Genomic DNA, 21120 nt, shown 5'->3' on the forward strand with positions numbered 1-21120 from the left:
GTGCATTAGGTGTAGAAGAACCTCTGGGTTTGTCATATTCCTGACACAACTATGAGCCTTATGGTGAAGTGTTCCATTTTTCTGATTTTAGCACATTTTCTGGGTATGCTGGATGGCTTTAGTAGCTTTTGATAAAGCTTGCACTTGTTGCCCAAATCTGCTCTTTGATTATGAGCCGAGTGTTCTTGACCCTCCATTAGGTAAGTATGAGGACCAGCATGGGTGCAGTAGGTGTAGAACCTCTGGTGTTGCCATGATTTTAGCACATTTGCTGGATGGCTTTAGTAGCTTTTGATAAAGCTTGCACTTGTTGCTCAGATCTGCTCTTTTGATTTTGATCCGAGTCTCGTTGACCCTCCATTAGGTAAGTATGAGGACCAGCATGGGTTCAGTAGGTGTAGAACCTCTGGTGTTGCCATGTTCCTGACACAACTATGAGTCTTATGGTGAAGTGGAACATTTTTCAGATTTTTAGCACATTTTCTGGGTTTGCTGGATGGCTTTAGTAGCTTTCGATAAAGCTTGCACTTGTTGCCCAGATCTGCTCTTTTGATTTTGATCCGAGTCTTGTTGACCCTCCATTAGGTAAGTATGAGGACCAGCATGGGTGCAGTAGGTGTAGAACCTCTGGTGTTGCCATGTTCCTGACACAACTATACGCCTTATGGTGAAGTGGAACATTTTTCTGATTTTAGCACATTTTCTGGGTTTGCTGGATGGCTTTAGTAGCTTTTGATAAAGTTTGCACTTGTTGCCCAGATCTGCTCTTTTGATTTTGATTCAAGTCTTCTTGGCCCTCCATTAGGTAAGTGTGAGGACCAGCATGGGTTCAGTAGGTGTAGAACCTCTGGTGTTGCCATGTTCCTAACACTACTATAAGCCTTAAGGTGAAGTGGTCCATTTTTCTGATTTTAGCACATTGTCTGGGTATGGGATGGCTTTAGTAGCTTTCGAAAAAGCTTGCACTTGTTGCCCAAATCTGCTCTTTTGATGTTGACCCTCCATTAGGTAAGTGTGAGGAGCAGCGTGGGCAAGCCAAGTATCACCATTGGTATGACACACACACACAGTACATGGTCACACAGGAACCCTGACACTAGAAGGCCATCCTTCGTGACTGTGCTGCACATTTCCACCTCCAGCAAAGCCTTCAATGAATGGGTAATGGGGGGGAGGGAGCGTTGGGAGAGGAGAAGAGTAGAACAATCTATGGTGAGAATACAAGACGAGTCAGCCTCAGCATCATTAGGGGAGGATGGATAACCCAGGAGTGGGGTGAGTGGTGGACAAAACCAAATATTAACCAGGAAAAAAAAAGAAAAAAGAAAAAGCAGGCATGGGAAGAATGAAAGAGGGGACGGCTGCGGGAAAGGAGAAGAGCAAAGGGGGCAAAGCCGGAGAGGATAGCAGAGGGGAATAGACACAAGACCAGATAGAAAAAAAAAAAGGGATGAAAGGGAGAGGGAGGAGGGAGGCGTGGTGTGGCGATATGGAGAGAAGTGTGTGAGACTCCTGCAAAGGGAGGGAGACAGCGGAGGAAGTGACTGGGAAATGGTAATAGAGAGAGAGATCCTGCAAATCTGGATTTTCCCCCCACAGTCCGCTGCACCTGCTTCGCAAAACACGCGGGGGTCCTACCCACACGCCGTTTATAAATATGCACCGCAGACGCACTGCATCCTTCTGATAGCATGTCATCACTGCATGCATAGCCTCCTCTCTCTTCCAGCACAGCGTATGCACACCTCATCCTCCCCGCTGTCCATTTCTCTGCACTAACAGGCACTTCACATGCACCATCCGCCTTCATCGTGCACACACAGCTCCTCGCCCCCCTAGTCTTGGTTTTTCGGAAGGAGGCCTGCAGACCACATCCCACCCTTATGACTGAGGCTTCTTCTTCTTTATTTATATATTATTTATTTTTTTTTATCTTTTTTTGGAGGTAGAAGACCCTTCATTGGGACGAAGAAGGTAAACTAAAAGGAGGAAATAATCAAAAAAAAAGAACGATTGAGTTTGGACCAAGACCGACCCTCAAAGGCATCATCGCTGCTTCTCAGGATTCTTTCACGTATTCTGTGCTACATGCCGTCTTCCTGCTGTGAAAACCCCTGACTACCTCTCGAGAGCCTTCCATTCACCCCGCACCTCCAGGATCTGGTTCTCCGTGGACTCCTCGATTTTATCCTGGTGGAACCGATCGTCTGTAAGCGTTTTGTCTCCTTCTCACCTGGGGAGGGGGGGGGAGAGAAGGAAGACCATCAACATGGCCTGCGCTTGGTTTCGCTGTTTTAGATTCATAGCCGCGCTCTCTCATACCGCCACGACCGCCAGTGGGTTTTCGTGAGTCAACGGAGGTCTCCAGGTTGGTTTGGGTGATTTCTGGTCAACGGTAGCCCCCCCTTTTTATTTTTCCTGTGGGACTCTGTGCCTTAATGACATTACCTGCGACTTGCATTGCCAGGCTGGGGGGATAGAGATTGTTAGCTTGTCGTCCACCCCCAAAAGGACGTGATTACCCCCCCCCCTCCCCGGCGGATGAGGCGGCATCTCCCCCCTCTGTGCGCTGTCTCCGGGAGACGAAGGAGGAATTGAGGAGGGAGAGAGCGGAATTGTGTCGGAGAGGGAATGGATTCCTTGTGGCTTGTCTTGGGGGGGTATTTTCGAAGAGTGTGACCCTCCCCTTCCTCTCTCCTCATCAATTTTTTGCCTCTAGGCTCCCTTCATCGCTCCGGTGTGTTAGGTACTAAGGAACCAGAGAGCAAACAGGACCAAGCTCTCCAACTGCTGCATCCTCATCTATCTGTGAGTGCAAATTTTTTTTTTGCTCCTTATTGGGGTGGCTGGGAAATTGGCAAAAGGGAAGGGAAAGAGGGGGCTGCATTACCAAGAATGTCCATGTCCTGGTGGGTGGAAAAGAAAAATTGATATTATAATTGACTCTGGGGCCCTTTAAAAATGGCGGTGCAAGGGGAACCATTGAGCCTTGCCGGGTTTGGGCTTGAGACAAAGAGGGAAAAGATGGTGGGCTGCAATGTTTGTTGGGTTGAATGATGGAATGGCCAATAATGTGGTTGACTTCTCCATGGCAAGGCTTTGGGACCAGATGTTGATGGTGGTAATGGGGGGGGGGGGGATTGCTTACTGGACCAGGCCTGTTTGGGCTATGGGCACAATGCTGGAAACCAGAGTACAACAAGGCATATTCGAGGTTAATCTGACACTTGATGAGCTCAATAATCATGTTGTCAGGTTGCTGGGACGCTCCTCATGTGTATATAAGGATGAGAGTACAAACACAGCTGATATATACATGTGGTGAGCTGTCTACACATAGTGCTGCTATTCACTGCTCATTTCGTATAGTCAACCAGTATGTGTATACCAACCAGTATGTGTATACCCACCAGTATGTGTATACCAACCAATATGTGTATACCAACCAGTATGTGTATACCAACCAGTATGTGTATACCCACCAGTATGTGTATACCCACCAGTATGTGTATACCAACCAGTATGTGTATACCAACCAGTATGTGTATACCCACCAGTATGTGTATACCAACCAGTATGTGTATACCCACCAGTATGTGTATACCAACCAGTATGTGTATACCAACCAGTATGTGTATACCCACCAGTATGTCTATACCCACCAGTATGTGTATACCAACCAGTATGTGTATACCAACCAGTATGTGTATACCCACCAGTATGTGTATACCAACCAGTATGTGTATACCCACCACTATGTGTATACCAACCAGTATGTGTATACCCACCAGTATGTGTATACCCACCAGTATGTGTATACCAACCAGTATGTGTATACCAACCAGTATGTGTATACCCACCAGTATGTGTATACCAACCAGTATGTGTATGCCCACCAGTATGTGTATACCAACCAGTATGTGTATACCAACCACTATGTGTATACCCACCAGTATGTGTATACCCACCAGTATGTGTATACCAACCAGTATGTGTATACCCACCAGTATGTGTATACCAACCAGTATGTGTATACCCACCAGTATGTGTATACCAACCAGTATGTGTATACCCACCAGTATGTGTATACCCACCAGTATGTGTATACCAACCAGTATGTGTATACCAACCAGTATGTGTATACCCACCAGTATGTGTATACCAACCAGTATGTGTATGCCCACCAGTATGTGTATACCAACCAGTATGTGTATACCAACCAGTATGTGTATACCAACCAGACATTGTAACATATGCACTCCTGTGTGGAAAGGTGCATCAGAACGTCTTTTGTAGGCACACAGATAGAAGAACATATTGGATGTACCTAACAGAAGCATAGGGCCGGCACACTATATACAATGAGATGTACCATTTATTGTAGACGTCCTGTAGACCCCAATACCTAGCTCATATCTGACCAAGTCAACCGAACACCAATATACAAAGGTAAAAATTCCATCAGACTAGGGAGAACTTGGGATGTACATAACAACTGCCGAGAACTTGGGATGTACATAACAACTCCCGAGAACTTGGGATGAACATAACAACTACTGAGAACTTGGGATGTACATAACATCTACTGAGAACATAAGATGTACATAACTACTGGGATGTACATAAAAACTACTGAAAACTTGGGATGTACATAACCTCTACCGAGAACTTGGGATGTACATAACAACTACTGAGAACTTGGGATGTACATAACAACTACCGAGAACTTGGGATGTACATAACAACTCCCGAGAACTTGAGATGTACATAACAACTCCCGAGAACTTAGGATGTACATAACAACTCCAGAGAACTTGGGATGTACATAACAACTCCCGAGAACTTGAGATGTACATAACAACTACCGAGAACTTAGGATGTACATAACAACTCCAGAGAACTTGGGATGTACATAACAACTCCCGAGAACTTAGGATGTACATAACAACTCCAGAGAACTTGGGATGTACATAACAACTCCCGAGAACTTGAGATGTACATAACAACTACCGAGAACTTAGGATGTACATAACAACTCCAGAGAACTTGGGATGTACATAACAACTCCCGAGAACTTAGGATGTACATAACAACTCCAGAGAACTTGGGATGTACATAACAACTCCCGAGAACTTGAGATGTACATAACATCTACCGAGAACTTGGGATGCACATAACTACCAAGAACTTGGGATGTACATAACAACTACCGAGAACTTGGGATGTACATAACATCTATAGAGAACTTGGGATGTACATAACATCTACTGAGAACTTGGGATGTACATAACAACTCCCGAGAACTTGGGATGTACATAACATCTATAGAGAACTTGGGATGTACATAACTACAGAGAACTTGGGATGTACATAACATCTACCGAGAACTTGGGATGTACATAACAACTCCCGAGAACTTGGGATGTACATAACATCTACTGAGAACTTGGGATGTACATAACATCTACCGAGAACTTGGGATGTACATAACATCTACTGAGAACTTGGGATGTACATAACATCTACCGAGAACTTGGGATGTACATAACATCTACTGAGAACTTGGGATGTACATAACAACTACAGAGAACTTGAGATGTACATAACATCTACAGAGAACTTGGGATGTACATAACAGCTACCGAGAACTTGGGATGTACATAACTACCAAGAACTTGGGATGTACATAACATCTCCAGAGAACTTGGGGCGTACATAACATCTACCGAGAACTTGGGATGTACATAACAACTCCCGAGAACTTAAGATGTACATAACAACTCCCGAGAACGTGGGATCTACCCACATGGAAGAAAAATATATTTAAAATATATTTTTTAAAAAATTCATTTTTTTTCCCGCAAATATATTAGAAATATATTTGAAATGCTACAATTTTGGCCATATTCAATATATTTCTAAAAATTGTTCCCTAAATATATTGGAAATATATTTTTCTTCCATATGGGTACATAACAACTCCCGAGAACTTGGGATGTACATAACAACTACCGAGAATGTGGGATGTACATAACATCTACCATTTGTCACACAGAAAGTGCCACCAATTTCAAGTATGTATTTACTCAAAAAAACGTCCCATCTATTGCTCTCACCCTCCTTCAAATCTTCAACTTTAATTTTTTTGCTACTGTAATGTGACTTCTGTTAGAGGGTGGCTACCTTCATTCTCCATGGTCCCACTGTATGTAGGAATGTAGTCACCTTGGACAATTAACAGGTGGGGTACCACATGCTGTATTGCTAAGATCCAAAGCTTTATTGGAAAAAAAACAATCCACATAGTATAGCACACAAGAGCAAGTGTTGACGCGTTTCATGCCAACAGGCGCTTAATTGCGTGAAACGCGTCAACATTTCTCTTGTTGTGTGCTATGCTTTTTGGACTTGATGATTTTTTTCAATACATTTATGGATCTTAGCAATAGCAGTGTGCAGTCATCCACCTGTTCTGCAATAGGGGCTGGACCGGCACCTGTGTCTTTGGGGTTAGAGAAGGGGTGGGGAACCTATGGCCTGGGGGCCGTATGCGGCCCTCGAAGTCATTCGGTCCGGCCCCCTGTGCAGCTGAGTCTGTGTCTCTCTGTCAGAACGGAGCTGATGCTTCCTGTATAGTTCCGGCTCCGTTCTGACAGTCTTAGTGAGTCACAGGCGGAGTGATATCAAATGCACTCCGCCTGTGACCAATACAGGAAACATCGCCTCTTCCTCCAGCGCGGCGCCGCTGCTAACCAGCATTCCCCGCCAGCAGCACACACAGCAGTACCAGCCAGAGCCAGCAGTACCAGCCAGCAGTACTAGCCAGTAGTACCAGCTGGAGCCAGCAGTACCAGCCAGTAGTACCCACAGCACAGTACCAGCCAGCAGTACCAGCCTGAGCCAGCAGTACCCACAGCAGTACCTACAGCACAGTACCAGCCTGAGCCAGCAGTACCTACTGCACAGTAGCAGCCTGAGCCAGCAGTACCCACAGCAATACCAGCCAGCTGCAACCACCAGCAGTACCAGCCAGCTGTAACCACCAGCAGTACCAGCCAGCTGTAACCACCAGCAGTACCAGCCAGCTGTAACCACCAGCAGTACCAGCCAGCTGTAACTACCAGCAGTACCAGCCAGCTGTAACCACCAGCAGTACCTGCCAGCAGTTCTTTTCAAAACGTACCACCACAAAGAGTCGGCTGAACTCCAGACTGACGGACGCAAACCTGTAAAAGCAATACCAGCTAACATCACACACCTCACCAAAGAGACGCAGTTGCAACCATCACATTAGGGGTGAGTTAATTAAATGTTTGACCAAATATAACAGGCACATTTTTAAGTTGATAATTTTGTACGGCCCACTAATGATTTTCTAAATACCAAAATGGCCCTTGGCAGAAAAAAGGTTCCCCACCCCTGGGTTAGAGAGAAGTGGACCGACCTGGAGCATTGTATACTGTTTTGACCATAGCCACCATCTCTTGTTTGCTCCTGAGATGGACTATGGGATGTGTAGTCTGCATAGAGCATTGCACATGACTGCAACTAACATGCACTGATTGTTTCAAGCAAACAAAAGTGAGAGGGGGAAAAGGAGAGGTTTGGGAGCTCATGGAGGATGTTATAAGGAGCCAGAAAAACACCGTAAGAAACAATTTAATGAAAAATAGATTTCAGAACCATTAGGTAGTGGATGTGTATAGATTATTTTTGGAGTTACATTTTATATATTTGTTTTATTCAGCACTTTGAATGGCAAAGTATTCAGGATTAGTTATTAAGCAGCAGCATGTAAAGTGCATTCACCAGTAGCATCCAATCAGCACTTGTCTTTCCCTGGTTTGACCAATAAAAACCAATAAAAGTTAGGGGTGATGTTTTTTTTCTGCACTACTTTAAAGTAGATGTGAACCCAACTGCTAACATTTCACATAAGCTTTAAATCTGCTTCAGCATTAAAATAATATCTGCTGATTCTGATGAAAGTCCTTGTTTAGGCTCTTCCTGTTATAGGGTGACAACGCTCTATCCCCGTCTTTCAATTGAGCAGCTGCGTTGTCACCCTGTCTTAGCAGACTTTTAATAGAGACTACAAGTGTTTGTTTTTTACAAATTAGGCAGGCATGGTATCATGTTGTCACCTTTAGAAGCCCAGCTTTATAAGTGCCATGTGGTGCGCAGTGCTTGTGCAAACTAATTGTCATTCAGTTATGGTTCACATCTCCCTTAACCATTCAGTTGGTATTTAAATCTCCAGACAAATGGCTAAATACACAGACTGTAATTATGTGAACTGTTTTGTGCAAATTGTGTGATTCTGTACGGCTAGTCCTCAGCTCCTCTAGTCTATGGAATGGGAAATAAAGGAAGTGATGTGCAGCAGCTTATAGCAACAGACTGCTTCCATTATGATCTAGGATGGAATGCTTTCTGAATCATTGCTGTCTGTGATGTCACCAAGACGTTTTCACTTTTTTTGTGTGTGGGGACATACCCTATAGTGAGAGGGAAGAAGAGAGAGAAAGAGACAGAGCGAGAGAGAGAGAGAGAGGGAAGAAGAGAGAGAGACAGAGCGAGAGAGAGGGGGAAGAAGAGAGAGACAGAGAGCGAGAGAGAGACAGAGAGCGAGAGAGAGGGGGAAGAAGAGAGAGACAGAGAGCGAGAGAGAGACAGAGAGCGAGAGAGACAGAGAGCGAGAGAGACAGAGAGCGAGAGAGAGAGACAGAGAGCGAGAGAGAGAGACAGAGAGCGAGAGAGAGAGAGACAGAGAGCGAGAGAGCGAGAGACAGAGAGCGAGAGAGAGAGGGAAGAAGAGAGAGACAGAGAGCGAGAGAGAGAGAGACAGAGAGCGAGAGAGAGAGACAGAGAGCGAGAGAGAGGGAAGAAGAGAGAGACAGAGAGCGAGAGAGAGAGACAGAGAGCGAGAGAGAGAGGGAAGAAGAGAGAGACAGAGAGCGAGAGAGAGAGACAGAGAGCGAGAGAGAGAGGGAAGAAGAGAGAGACAGAGAGCGAGAGAGAGAGAGAGAGACAGAGAGCGAGAGAGAGAGAGAGGGAAGAAGAGAGAGACAGAGAGCGAGAGAGAGAGGGAAGAAGAGAGAGACAGAGAGCGAGAGAGAGAGGGAAGAAGAGAGAGACAGAGAGCGAGAGAGAGAGACAGAGAGCGAGAGAGAGAGAGGGAAGAAGAGAGAGACAGAGAGCGAGAGAGAGAGGGAAGAAGAGAGAGACAGAGAGCGAGAGAGAGAGACAGAGAGAGAGGGAAGAAGAGAGAGACAGAGAGCGAGAGAGAGGGAAGAAGAGAGAGACAGAGCGAGAGAGAGAGACAGAGAGCGAGAGAGAGGGAAGAAGAGAGAGAGAGGGAAGAAGAGAGAGACAGAGAGCGAGAGAGAGAGACAGAGAGCGAGAGAGAGAGGGAAGAAGAGAGAGACAGAGAGCGAGAGAGAGAGAGAGACAGAGAGCGAGAGAGAGAGGGAAGAAGAGAGAGACAGAGAGCGAGAGAGAGAGAGAGAGAGAGCGCGCGAGAGAGAGAGAGAGAGATATGGAATAGAGAGTGAATAAGGAGAGAGAAAGAAAAAGGAATTAGAGAGAGAGAGAGAGAGAGAGAGAGAGGTAAGGGGGGGGGGAGGAGGGAGAGGTACAAGGGGAAGGGGAGAAAGAAAGAGAAAGAAAGAAAGAAAAGGAGAAAAAGAGAGATAATGAAAGAAATAGGAAGGAGAGAGAGAGAGAGAGAGAGAAAGGAGAAAAAAAGAAAGAAATAGGGGAAAAGGAGAGATAGAAACAAAGTGGGAGAAGGAGAGAATGAAAGAAAGAGGAAGGAGAAAGAGAAAGAAAAGAGTGATAGAGAAAGGGAAAGTGAGAAAGAAAGAAGATAGAAAGCAAGAGATGAAAAGAGGAAGAAATTAGATAAAGAGCAAGAGAAAGAAAGGGAGAAGGAGAGATAGGAAGAAAGAAAGAGAGAGAGAAAGGAAAATGGCGATAAAGAAGGAAAGCAAGAGAAAGATAAACAAATAAGTGTACACATTGGCACTGACCCCCCAAGTGCCATCTTTTTTTATATTACATTTCCCGCCAATCCCTTATATGCAGTGTGCCGTTATAAAAGTCTATGAAGTTTCTCAACCCAAGGGATCAATATTAACGCCAAACTCAAGTAACAAACAAACACAGCTAGTTATGTATTCATTAAAAAAGTGTATTTATACATATAAGTACAAGGTAAAGAAATAAAAAGGGGCACCAACCTGGCTGTACTGTCATCCAAAGGTGCCTGGATCACAAGGCTGGCTGAACATGATTGGACAATACTTGGGCAGGTAGAACAGTTTATGCATATGTGTATTGACTGTGCGTTTAGCTGGTCACCTGAAGTCCATCTTACAGTATAAATACAATTCACATGCCGTTTAGCTGCACAGAAGAAAGGAGAGAGTAAAACACTTTAAAAGCGCACTGCAGTGGAATATAAGATAAACTAAAAAAATACATATTACAATACAAACAAGGTGAAATGGTGTATGTACCAAGACAGTGACTAAAAGGAAACCTGTCTGAGAGAATATGGAAGCTGCCATCTCCTTCTAAAATTGCTGGTTGCCTGGCTGGAACTCTCACCCAGTTATGTCAATGCTCTCTGAGACCATGACCTGGAACCGGTATGCAAATCAGAAGATTTTACTTCTTTCTGACATTGTTGACTTGCTTGCTTGTTCTGGATTGGTGACTCAGAGAATACTGCAGCCAGAGATAGGCAAGCATATAGCATTTTTCTATAGGAGGTCAATGATAGTGATCTCAATATATATTCATCTCTATACAGGTTATTCTGAACATATACAGTACTAGAGAATGTCGGTATCAGCTATTCTCCCTGGAGTTCCTACACAGGTTTGCTAGGGGCTGCTAGCTGTGGCTGATTGACCTCCATTTGGTGGTGTCTGCAGAATTCTGGGGCCGGTGCCACTTGGCAGAACCAGCTGCTTGACACCAATTATATTTTTAGCTCTCTGGGGGGCATTCTTCTCACTGGAAAAGTGATGAGATTTAGGAAACAATATTCCCACTGACCACCAACGTAAGGGACATTATTCCCACTAACCACCAATGTAAGGGACATTATTCCCACTAACCACCAATGTAAGGAGCATTCTTTTCATTGACCAATAATGTAAGGGACATTCTACCCATTGACCATTAATGTAAGGGACATTCTACCCATTGACCATTAATGTTAGGGACATGCTTCCCGCAGACCACCAATGTCAGGAGCATTCTTCCCACAGACCACCAATGTAAGGAGCATTCTTCCCACAGACCACCAATGTAAGGAGCATTCTTCCCACTGACCACAAACATAAGGGACATTCTTCCCAAAGACCACCAATGTAAGGAGATTTTATCCCACAGACCACAAACATAAGGGACATTCTTCCCACCGACCTCCAATGTAAATAGCATTCCTTCCACTGTCCACCAATGTAAATGTCTTTCTTCCTAGTGGCCACCATTGTAAGGGGCTTTCTTCCTAGGGGCCACCAATGTAAAGGACATTCTACCCACTGATCAATAATGTAAGGGGCATTCTTCCCATTGACCACCAATTTAAGGAGCATTCCTTTTACTGACCACAAATGTAAGGGGCTTACTTCCTAGTGGCCACCAATGTAAGGGACATTCTACCTACTGGCAAACCAATGTAAGGAGCATTCTTCCCACTGATCACCAATGTAAGGGGCTTTTTCCCAGTGGCCACCAATGTAAGGATCATTCCTCCCACTGACCACCAATGTAAGGGGCTTTTTCCCAGTGGCCACCAATGTAAGGAGCTATCTTCCTACTAAACACCAATTTAAGGAACATTATTTCCATTGAACACAAATGTAAGGGGCTTTCTTTCTAGTGGCAACCAATGTAATGGACTTTCTTCCTAGTGGCCACCAATGTAATGGACTTTCTTCCCAGTGGCCACCAATGTAAGGGACATTCTACCCATTGACCATAAATGTAAGAGACATGATTCCCACAGACCACAAACATAAGGGACATTCTTTCCATTGACCACAGATGTAAGGGTCTTTCTTCCTAGTGGCTACTAATGTAATGGGCTTTCTTTCCAGTAGCCCCAATGTAATGGGCTTTCTTCCCAGTGGCCACCAATGTAAGGGACATTCTACCCTTTGACCATTATTGTAAGGGACGTGCTTCCCACAATCAACAAACATAAGGGACATTCTTCCCACTGGCCACCAATGTAAGGGGCATTCTTCCCACTGGCCACCAATGTAAGGGGCTTTCGTCTCAGTGGCCACCAATGTAAGGGGCATTCTTCCCACTGGCCACCAATCTAAGGGGCTTTCGTCTCAGTGGCCACCAATGTAAGAAGCATTCTTCCCCCTGACCACCAATGTAAGGAGCATTCTTCCCACTGACCACCAATGTAAGGAGCATTCTTCCCACTGACCACCAATGTAAGGAGCATTCTTCCCACTGACCATCAATGTAAGGGCCTTTCGTCTCAGTGGCTACCAATGTAAGGAGCATTCTTCCCACTGGCCACCAATCTAAGGGGCTTTCGTCTCAGTGGCCACCAATGTAAGGAGCATTCTTCCCCCTGACCACCAATGTAAGGAGCATTCTTCCCACTGACCACCAATGTAAGGAGCATTCTTCCCACTGACCACCAATGTAAGGAGCATTCTTCCCACTGACCATCAATGTAAGGAGCATTCTTCCCACTGACCATCAATGTAAGGGCCTTTCGTCTCAGTGGCTACCAATGTAAGGAGCACCAATAAATTAGTTTGAGCAGTTGTTCCCCATGACCTGGAAATTGCTTCAACTTTGAAAAAAGGCTGATCTATATATATACAGAGGGTATAGAGGGTGCAACCACCTCTGGGCCCAGCCGTGGTATGATAACATAGAATTCTGGCTTCTTTTTGCTAATGTACAGAATGCAGCATCCTCCATGTATATACAAAAGAGAAAAGTATGCAGTGAGTATAAAATGAATAATGTTTGCTTATATAGTATGCAGTTTTGGTGTTATTATAGATGTGTTTTTACAATGATTTTTCTAGTCTATATAGAGGATTGAATACTATTGTAATGCTAATAGGTGAATGCAGAATGCACAGTGGATGTGTTTATCATGAGCTTTGCATGAATTTCAATGTACTTGGATGGCGCTCATTGTAAATGCAATATTCAGGACTTCTTCAAATGCTTTGATTTCCAATGTACACAGTGTTGCTTGAAATGAATGTGATTTTAGATGTTGTTCCATGAATCGGGTAAAGTACATGAATAGTACACCTATGACTTAATGTGTATGCAAACCCTACCAATGAACTTCTCTTATTTGCTCCTTTTTGGTCTGTTTATTATACCATTCAAACTATTGTATTATATCTTATTACTATGTGCAATTACAATACCTGTTGATCAGCCGATAACGTCCTGTACACTATGCCTCTGCTGCACCGTTATTATTGTTCTCAGTTCTTTCTGTAGACTATAGAAAACATCCCACTATGGCAGGGATCTTCAAACTATGACCCTCCAGCTGTTGCTGAACTACAACTCCCATGAGGCATTGTAAAACTCTGACATTATCAGACATGGCTAGGCATGATGGGAATTGTAGTTCCTGGACAACTGGAGGGCCATAGTTTGAAGACTCCTGCACTATGGTGTGGAGACAAGGTGATTGGGAGGTGTTCTGCAGTCCTAACACACTTCCTGTTCTAGGGGGACAAGTCTTCGTAGATACAGTACAGTGAGTGAGCCTTGTCACCCTAGGGCAGGGAGCAGGGGCGTAACTACAGGGGTTGCAGGGGTTGCAATTGCAACCGGGCCCCGTGCTCCAGTGGGCCTGTGCGGCTCCCCTGTACACCTGGATAGGAGGGGCGGCGGGGGCAGCACGTAGAGAAATCACTGTCCTCCTTTTTCCTCCTGTGGCCGCAAGAGGAAAAGGGTTCCTCTGTATGCTGCCCCCACCACTCCTCCTATCCAGTTCACTTGTGTGCTGCTGTCTCTGGGCCCCAGTATGCTCCCCTGCCCCCCCTCCCCTCTCCTGCCGGCTGCTGCAGGGGATGTGTCACAATAGAGAACCAGGAAGGGTCGGAATAGACAGAGTCATAGTCAGTGACATTGTAAAAAAATAAAATAAAATGATTAAAAATAATACAATTAAAATACCAAAAAATAAAACCAGTGGGTGAACTTCCAGGATCGCGAAGGTCACACTTGCGACCAGCCCCTGGAATTATACCACCGCGGGGAGGCCCCAAGGTGGCAGGAAGGGGGCCAACTGCAGAACTTGTGAAAGGGTCCCGCTGCTGGACCATAATAAGGGCCCCGCAACGAGAGTAAAGGGCCCCAGGATCAGTGGGAAGAGCCCCAGGCTTGAAGGGAAGGGCCCCGGCCAGGGGTCCGGGGGGCAGTGGCGTAGCGTGGGGGGTGCAGGGGGGGCGGCCGCACCGGGCGCAACATCTGGGGGGGCGCATGATCGGCTCGGCGCTCCGCAGTGTCATGTCAGTTCAGTTGTCACTCACACTGTCTTAGGCTGGCTGCCGCCGCCCGCTCGCACTCGCAGCTCTCTGCCCTGGCTCACTCACTCTCTCACTGCAGTCACAGTGCTGGCTGTGGCTGTGCAGCTCGGCTCCCGAATCCGATCCGAGCCGCCGGGTCGCCCACTGTGGGGGAGGGGGGGGGGGTGTTTGGAGAGACAGGCCAGGCGTGCAGGAACTATCTGGGGAAGGGACTAACCCCTGCAGCGGCCGCCCAGCGCAGCGCTGAGCGCGGGAGAGAACCACCAGGCCAAGCAGCAGCAGAAGAACCTGGCAGCGGTGGCAGATGAGAGGCCAGAGAGGAGAGAGCCAGTGGAGACGAAGGTCAGACGTTACTGCAGGAGGAAATCCTAGGGGGACTCGAGGAGAAAACCTAGCCTGCTGTGATCGGGTCTTGGACAGGGGAAAAAAAAGGTAGGAGTGTGTGAGAAGAACACTGAAAACTGAAAAGATCTATCCCCCCTTACAGCATGCCAGGGTGAGGTTAGGTCACTCTGGGGTCCCCCATATAGATCCCCCCCTACAGCAGGCCAGGGTCCGGACCTCACCTCACCCTGGCCTGCTGTAAGGGGGAGATCTATATGGGGAACCTGCCCTGGCCTGCTCTAAAGGGGGATCTATAGGGACCCTGCTCTAAAGGGGATCTATGCCATAGATCCCCCCTTTAGAGCAGGATCCCCATAGATCCCCTTTAGAGGAGGCCAGGGTCCCCATAGATCCCCCTTTAGAGCAGGCCAGGGTCCCCATAGATCCCCCTTTAGAGCAGGGTCCCCATAGATCCCCTTTAGAGGAGGCCAGGGTCCCTATAGATCCCCTTTAGAGCAGGCCAGGGTCCCCATAGATCCCCCTTTAGAGCAGGGTCCCCATAGATCCCCTTTAGAGCAGGCCAGGGTCCCCACAGATCCCCCTTTAGAGCAGGGTCCCCATAGATTCCCCACTTTAGAGAAATGTCCCCATAGATTATATGGAGACCATTTTCTAAAGGGGGATCTATGGGGTCCCTGCTCTAAAAGGTGATCTATGGGGACCCTGCTCTAAATGGGCATCTATGGGGACCCTGGCCTGCTCTATAGGGGATCTATGGGGGACCCTGCTGTAAAGGGGGATCTATAAGGACCCTGCTCTAAAGGGGATCTATGGGGACCCTGCTCTAAAGGGGATCTATGGGGACCCTGCTCTAAATGGGATCTATGGTATACATTGATAATTGTTTAATTAAAAATGTTTTAATACCCCTTAAATGTTTGTTTACATTTATTTATAAAAGTGTGTGTGTATATATATATATATATATATATATATATATATATATATATATACACACATGCACATGTGGTTGAGGTGCACACCCTAATGCTGTAGGCTGCGCACGCCTATGCACTCTGTCTGACTCTGACATAACAGTTCGCTCAGTCAGTTTAGCAGCGAGTGAGCAGAGTCAGCAGTCTGGCGCTGTTACAGATTTCGCTCCTCCTAGCCAATCAGGAAGTAGGATCCGCTTCCTCATTGGCCGAGCTGCCGAGCAGGAGGCGGGAGGACTCGAGGAGACGCGGGGAACTGAGGAGAAACCGCCGCTGCAGGTAAGTCTCTGCAATAAAAGGGGGCATGCTGGTCTCTCTGCATTGAAAGGGGGCACACTGGTCATTCTGCAATGAAAGGGGGCACACTGGTCTCTCTGCATTGAAGGGAGCACGCTGGTCATTCTGCATTGAAAGGGGGCACGCTGGTCATTCTGCAATGAAAGGGGGCACACTGGTCTCTCTGCATTGAAGGGAGCACGCTGGTCATTCTGCATTGAAAGGGGGCACGCTGGTCATTCTGCATTGAAAGGGGGCACGCTGGTCATTCTGCATTGAAAGGGGGCACGCTGGTCATCCCGCATTGAAAGGGGGCACGCTGGTCATTCCGTATTGAAAGGGGGCACGCTGGTCATTCTGCATTGAAAGGGGGCACGCTGGTCATTCCGCATTGAAAGGGGGCACGCTGGTCATTCCACATTGAAAGGGGGCACGCTGGTCATTCCGCATTGAAAGGGGGCACGCTGGTCATTCCGCATTGAAAGGGGGCACGCTGGTCATTCCACATTGAAAGGGGGCACGCTGGTCATTCCGCATTGAAAGGGGGCACGCTGGTCATTCCGCATTGAAAGGGGGCACGCTGGTCATTCCGTATTGAAAGGGGGCACGCTGGTCATTCCGCATTGAAAGGGGGCACGCTGGTCATTCCGCATTGAAAGGGGGCACGCTGGTCATTCCGCATTGAAAGGGGGCACGCTGGTCACTCTGCATTGAAAGGGGGCACGCTGATCATTCCGCATTAAAAGGGGGCACGCTGGTCATTCTGCATTGAAAGGGGGCACGCTGGACACTTAGCAGGGCAACTAATCTAGTGGAAGAGACTCGAGTGCTAAAATCCACAGGTTAGGGGGCGCAAATTACTTGCCTTGCCCCGGGTGCTCACAACCCACGCTACGCCACTGCCGGGGGGGCCCTTCATGGTTTCTTACACCGGGGCACTGAAGGTTCTAGTTACGCCTCTGGCAGGAAGTGTGTTACTGGCAGGATCAGCAGGTGATAATACAGGAAAGAAAGCTCTAAAATAAGAAATCAAAGACAGCCACCACATCAAAGGACTGGTAAGCTCCAATATATTACACACTGTATTTGATCTTGAGTTTAGATATACTTTACTATCAGGAAACAGGGATTTTTAATAACTAATATGTACAAGTGACGTTGCTTATACATAAAAGAAATAAATACCCCGCGCCCCTGTTAGACTTCAGCAGCAAACTCCAAACACTGGAATGTTAGGAATAAAGCAAAAATAAAAAGGAGTTGCGCTAGTAGATGCAAATAATAAAAGTCCACATATATTTAATTGCTTGGAGATGCAGGCATACAAAAACAGCAGCATATAAACTGGTGAAAGTTGCTTATGCATATATTTGTATAGTTCTACACTATACTGTCAAAAGTATTGGGACACCTGCTTTTACACCCACATGGATTTTAATGGCATCCCAGTCTTAGTCTGTAGGGTTCAATATTGAGTTGGTCCTCCCTTTGCAGCTATAACAGCTTCAACTCTTCTGGGAAGGCTGTCCACAAGGTTTAGGAGTGTGTCTATGGGAATGTTTGACCATTCTTCCAGAAACGCATTTGTGAGGTCAGGCACTGATGTTGGACAAGAAGGCGCTTTAATTTATCCTAAAGGTGTTCTATCAGGTTGAGGTCAGGACTCTGTGCAGGCCAGTCAAGTTCCTCCACCCCAAACTCACATCTATGTCTTTATGGACCTTGCTTTGTGCACTGGTGCGCAGTCACGTTGGAACAGGAAGGGGCCATCCCCAAACTGTTCTCACAAAGATGGGAGCATGAAATTGTCCAAAATGTCTTGGTGTGCTGACACCTTAAGAGTTCCCTTCACTGGAACTAAGAGGCCAAGCCCAACCCCTGAAAAAAAACCCTACACCATAATCCCCCCTCCACCAAATGATTTGGACCAGTGCACAAAGCAAGGTCCATAAAGACATGAATGAGTGAGTTTGGGGTGGAGGAACTTGACTGGCCTGCACAGAGTCCTGACCTCAACCTGATAGGACACCTTTGGGATGAATTAGAGTGGAGACTGTGAGCCAGGCCTTCTCGTCCAACATCAGTGCCTGACCTCATAAATGGACTTCTGGAAGAATGGTCAAAAATCCCCATAGACACACTCCTAAACCTTGTGGACAGCCTTCCCAGAAAAGTTGAAGCCTCTCAGGAATCGGAGTATTCTTTCGGGTAGCACTATAAAACAACAGAGAAAGGGGGCACCGGCCTACCGCATTACCACTATATCGTTTTATTAGATAAATAAAAGAAGTCATATATGCTCACAAACACATGGCAAGTGTATCATAGATACAGATGGGACAGCTTCCACATCCACACCGCTAGGATGATGACATGGGAAGACGTTTCAGGTGTCTAGTGCGGCTTACATGTTTGGAGGGACGAACCCTCTTTATCAGAGTCAAAATGATGAATGCTCCTGATGAACAGGGTTCACCTCTCGAAACACGTAAGCCACACACGATGCCAAAACATCTTCCCATGTCATCATTCTAGCAGGGTGGATCCTGGAAACAGTCCCATCTGTATTTATGATACGCTTGTCATAGTCATGCATTTGTGAGCAAATCCACTTCCAGTCCAGGCTTTTTCTGGCGTATTTTGTTTACATGTAACTAATTGCCTTTTGTTTGCTAGAAAATGACTTAGAACCCCCAAACATTATATTTTTTTTTTTTAAAAAGAAGAGGCCCTAGAGAATTAAATGGCGTTGTTGCAATTTTACGCGGTATTTGCGCAGAGGTTTTTTAAACACAGTTTTTTGAGAAAAATACACTTTTATGCAAAAAAAAAAAACAAATACATAACCCAATTACCGTATTTTGTAAAATATAGAAAATGATGTTACGCTGAGTAAATAGATACCAAATGTCATGCTTTAAAATTGCAAACTCCTGTGCAATGGCGACAAATGACGTAAATTTTACTATCTATAGGTGATGCTTTAACCACTTGCCTACATTGCACTTTCACCCCCCTTCCTGCCCAGGCCAATTTTCAGCTTTCAGCGCTCTCACACTTTGAATGACAATTGCGCGGTCATGCTACACTGTACCCATATGACATTTTTATCATTTTTTTCACACAAATAGAGCTTTCTTTTGGTGGTATTTAATCACCTCTGGGTTTTTTATTTCTTACAAAAAAAAAATGAAAAAATCAGAAAATTTTGAAGTTTTTCTTATTTTCTGTGAGTAGAAAATAAAATTTTATTTAAAATAAATACATTTTTCTCCTTCACTGATGTGCGCTGATGAGGCGGCACTGATGGGCACTGATAGGCTGCACTGATGGGCACTGATGAGGTGGCACTTATGGGCACTGATGAGGTGGCACTTATGGGCACTGATGAGGTGGCACTGATGAGGAGGAACTAATATGCCGCACTGATGAGCACTGATAGGTGGCACTGATAGGTGGCACTGATGAGCACTGATAGGTGGCACTGATGAGCACTGATAGGTGGCACTGATAGGCGGCACTGATGAGCACTGATAGGTAGCACTGCTGGGCACTGAGAGGTGGCATTGATGGGCACTGAGAGGTGGCACTGATGGGCACTGAGAGGCGGCACTGACGGGTGGCACTGATGGGCACTGAGAGGCGGCACTGATGGACACTGATGGGTGGCACTGATGAACACTGACGGGTGGCACTGATGATCACTGATGGGCGGCACTGATGAGCAGCACTCAGTGCCCATAGTGCTGCCAGTCAGTGCTCATCAGTGCCTAGATGAGCAGGCACTGATGGGCACTGACTGGCAGCATTATGGGCACTGATTGTGGGCACTGATGGGGGGCACTGATGGCGGGCACTGATAGTGGGCAGTTATAGCAGTTTAGCAACACGGCGCGGCAACACGGCGGGCACGCGGTCAGAGGTTGTTCTGGTGCGCCGTCATATGACGGCGCCCCAGGATAATAGGTACACCGCTCCGCCGTCATTTGAAGGCGGGCCGGTAGTAAGTGGTTAAACACAGTTTTTTGAGAAAAATACACTTTTATGCAAAAAACAAACAAAAAAAAACAATACATAACCCAATTTTTTGTAAAATATAAAAGATGATGTTACGCTGAGTAAATAGATACCAAATATGTCATGCTTTAAAATTGCAAACTCCTGTGCAATGGCGACAAATGAGGTAAATTTTATTATCTATAGGCAATGCTTTAAAAGCCTTTTTAAAAGCCTCGACATAACATCATCTTTTATATTTTACAAAAAAAAAATGGGTTTTGAATTGTGTTTTTTTGCATTGTTACTTAAGGTTAGGGAGTTTTCAAACGAGACCTTCAAGATGAGATAGTGAGTCCAAATGGATGAAAGAAAAGGTGCATTTATTCACTGCAGTGGAGAGATACAATACACAGAGGCTCAATTCATATCAGCTGAGCAAAATAGAGAAGTCTCTCTAACTACAGACATTAGGCCAACTAATTTATAGTAATGAATTTGCATAAAACATAGGCATGTTCTAGGAATCTAGGTTGTAATCTAGGTGTGATCGTATAACATAATTGCCAACATTTGAAAAAAAATCCCAGGGGCACTTTGCAGCACAGCTATCAATTACTTACTTGACAATGTACCACACCCACTTCCCTGAAGCTCCACCCACTCCACATAATTATTCCCCGCCTACTTATCATCAGATTATAGGGTCTACTCAATCAGGGTTGTATAGTAACTAAGTAGAACTACTTCACTACTGTACTTAAGTACCAAAAGGCGGTATCTGTACTTTCCTAGAGTAGAATTTTTTTCTCCTACTTCCACTTTTACTTCACTACATTTTTTCAATGATTTCAATACTTCTACTCCAATATTTTTTTTTTGTGCTGCATAGTTACTCGTTACTATTATAAAAATTACCACTGCCAGAACAGTAGATGGCAGGTTTCATGAAGCTCAAAACATGTGTATTATCAGCGCAT

At 45.8% G+C, this 21120-nt stretch overlaps 1 protein-coding gene across 2 annotated transcripts in view; it reads left to right on the plus strand.

The window, feature by feature from the left end:
* The first annotated feature begins 1174 nt into the window (after positions 1 to 1174).
* GRIK5 (glutamate ionotropic receptor kainate type subunit 5) overlaps positions 1175 to 21120 on the plus strand; it is a 565130-nt gene continuing 545184 nt past the window's right edge. Inside the window, exon 1 of one of the 2 annotated variants that reach the window (XM_082273102.1) lies at positions 1175 to 1275. The gene's annotated coding sequence lies outside the window, so the exon portion shown is untranslated. Of the gene's footprint in view, positions 1276 to 1460; positions 2809 to 21120 lie in introns of those variants that run through there. The other variant, XM_082273101.1, reaches the window with a different exon arrangement.

The sequence above is a fragment of the Pelophylax lessonae genome (genome assembly GCF_965119305.1).
Source record: "Pelophylax lessonae genome assembly, chromosome: 12".
Taxonomy (NCBI): domain Eukaryota; kingdom Metazoa; phylum Chordata; class Amphibia; order Anura; family Ranidae; genus Pelophylax; species Pelophylax lessonae.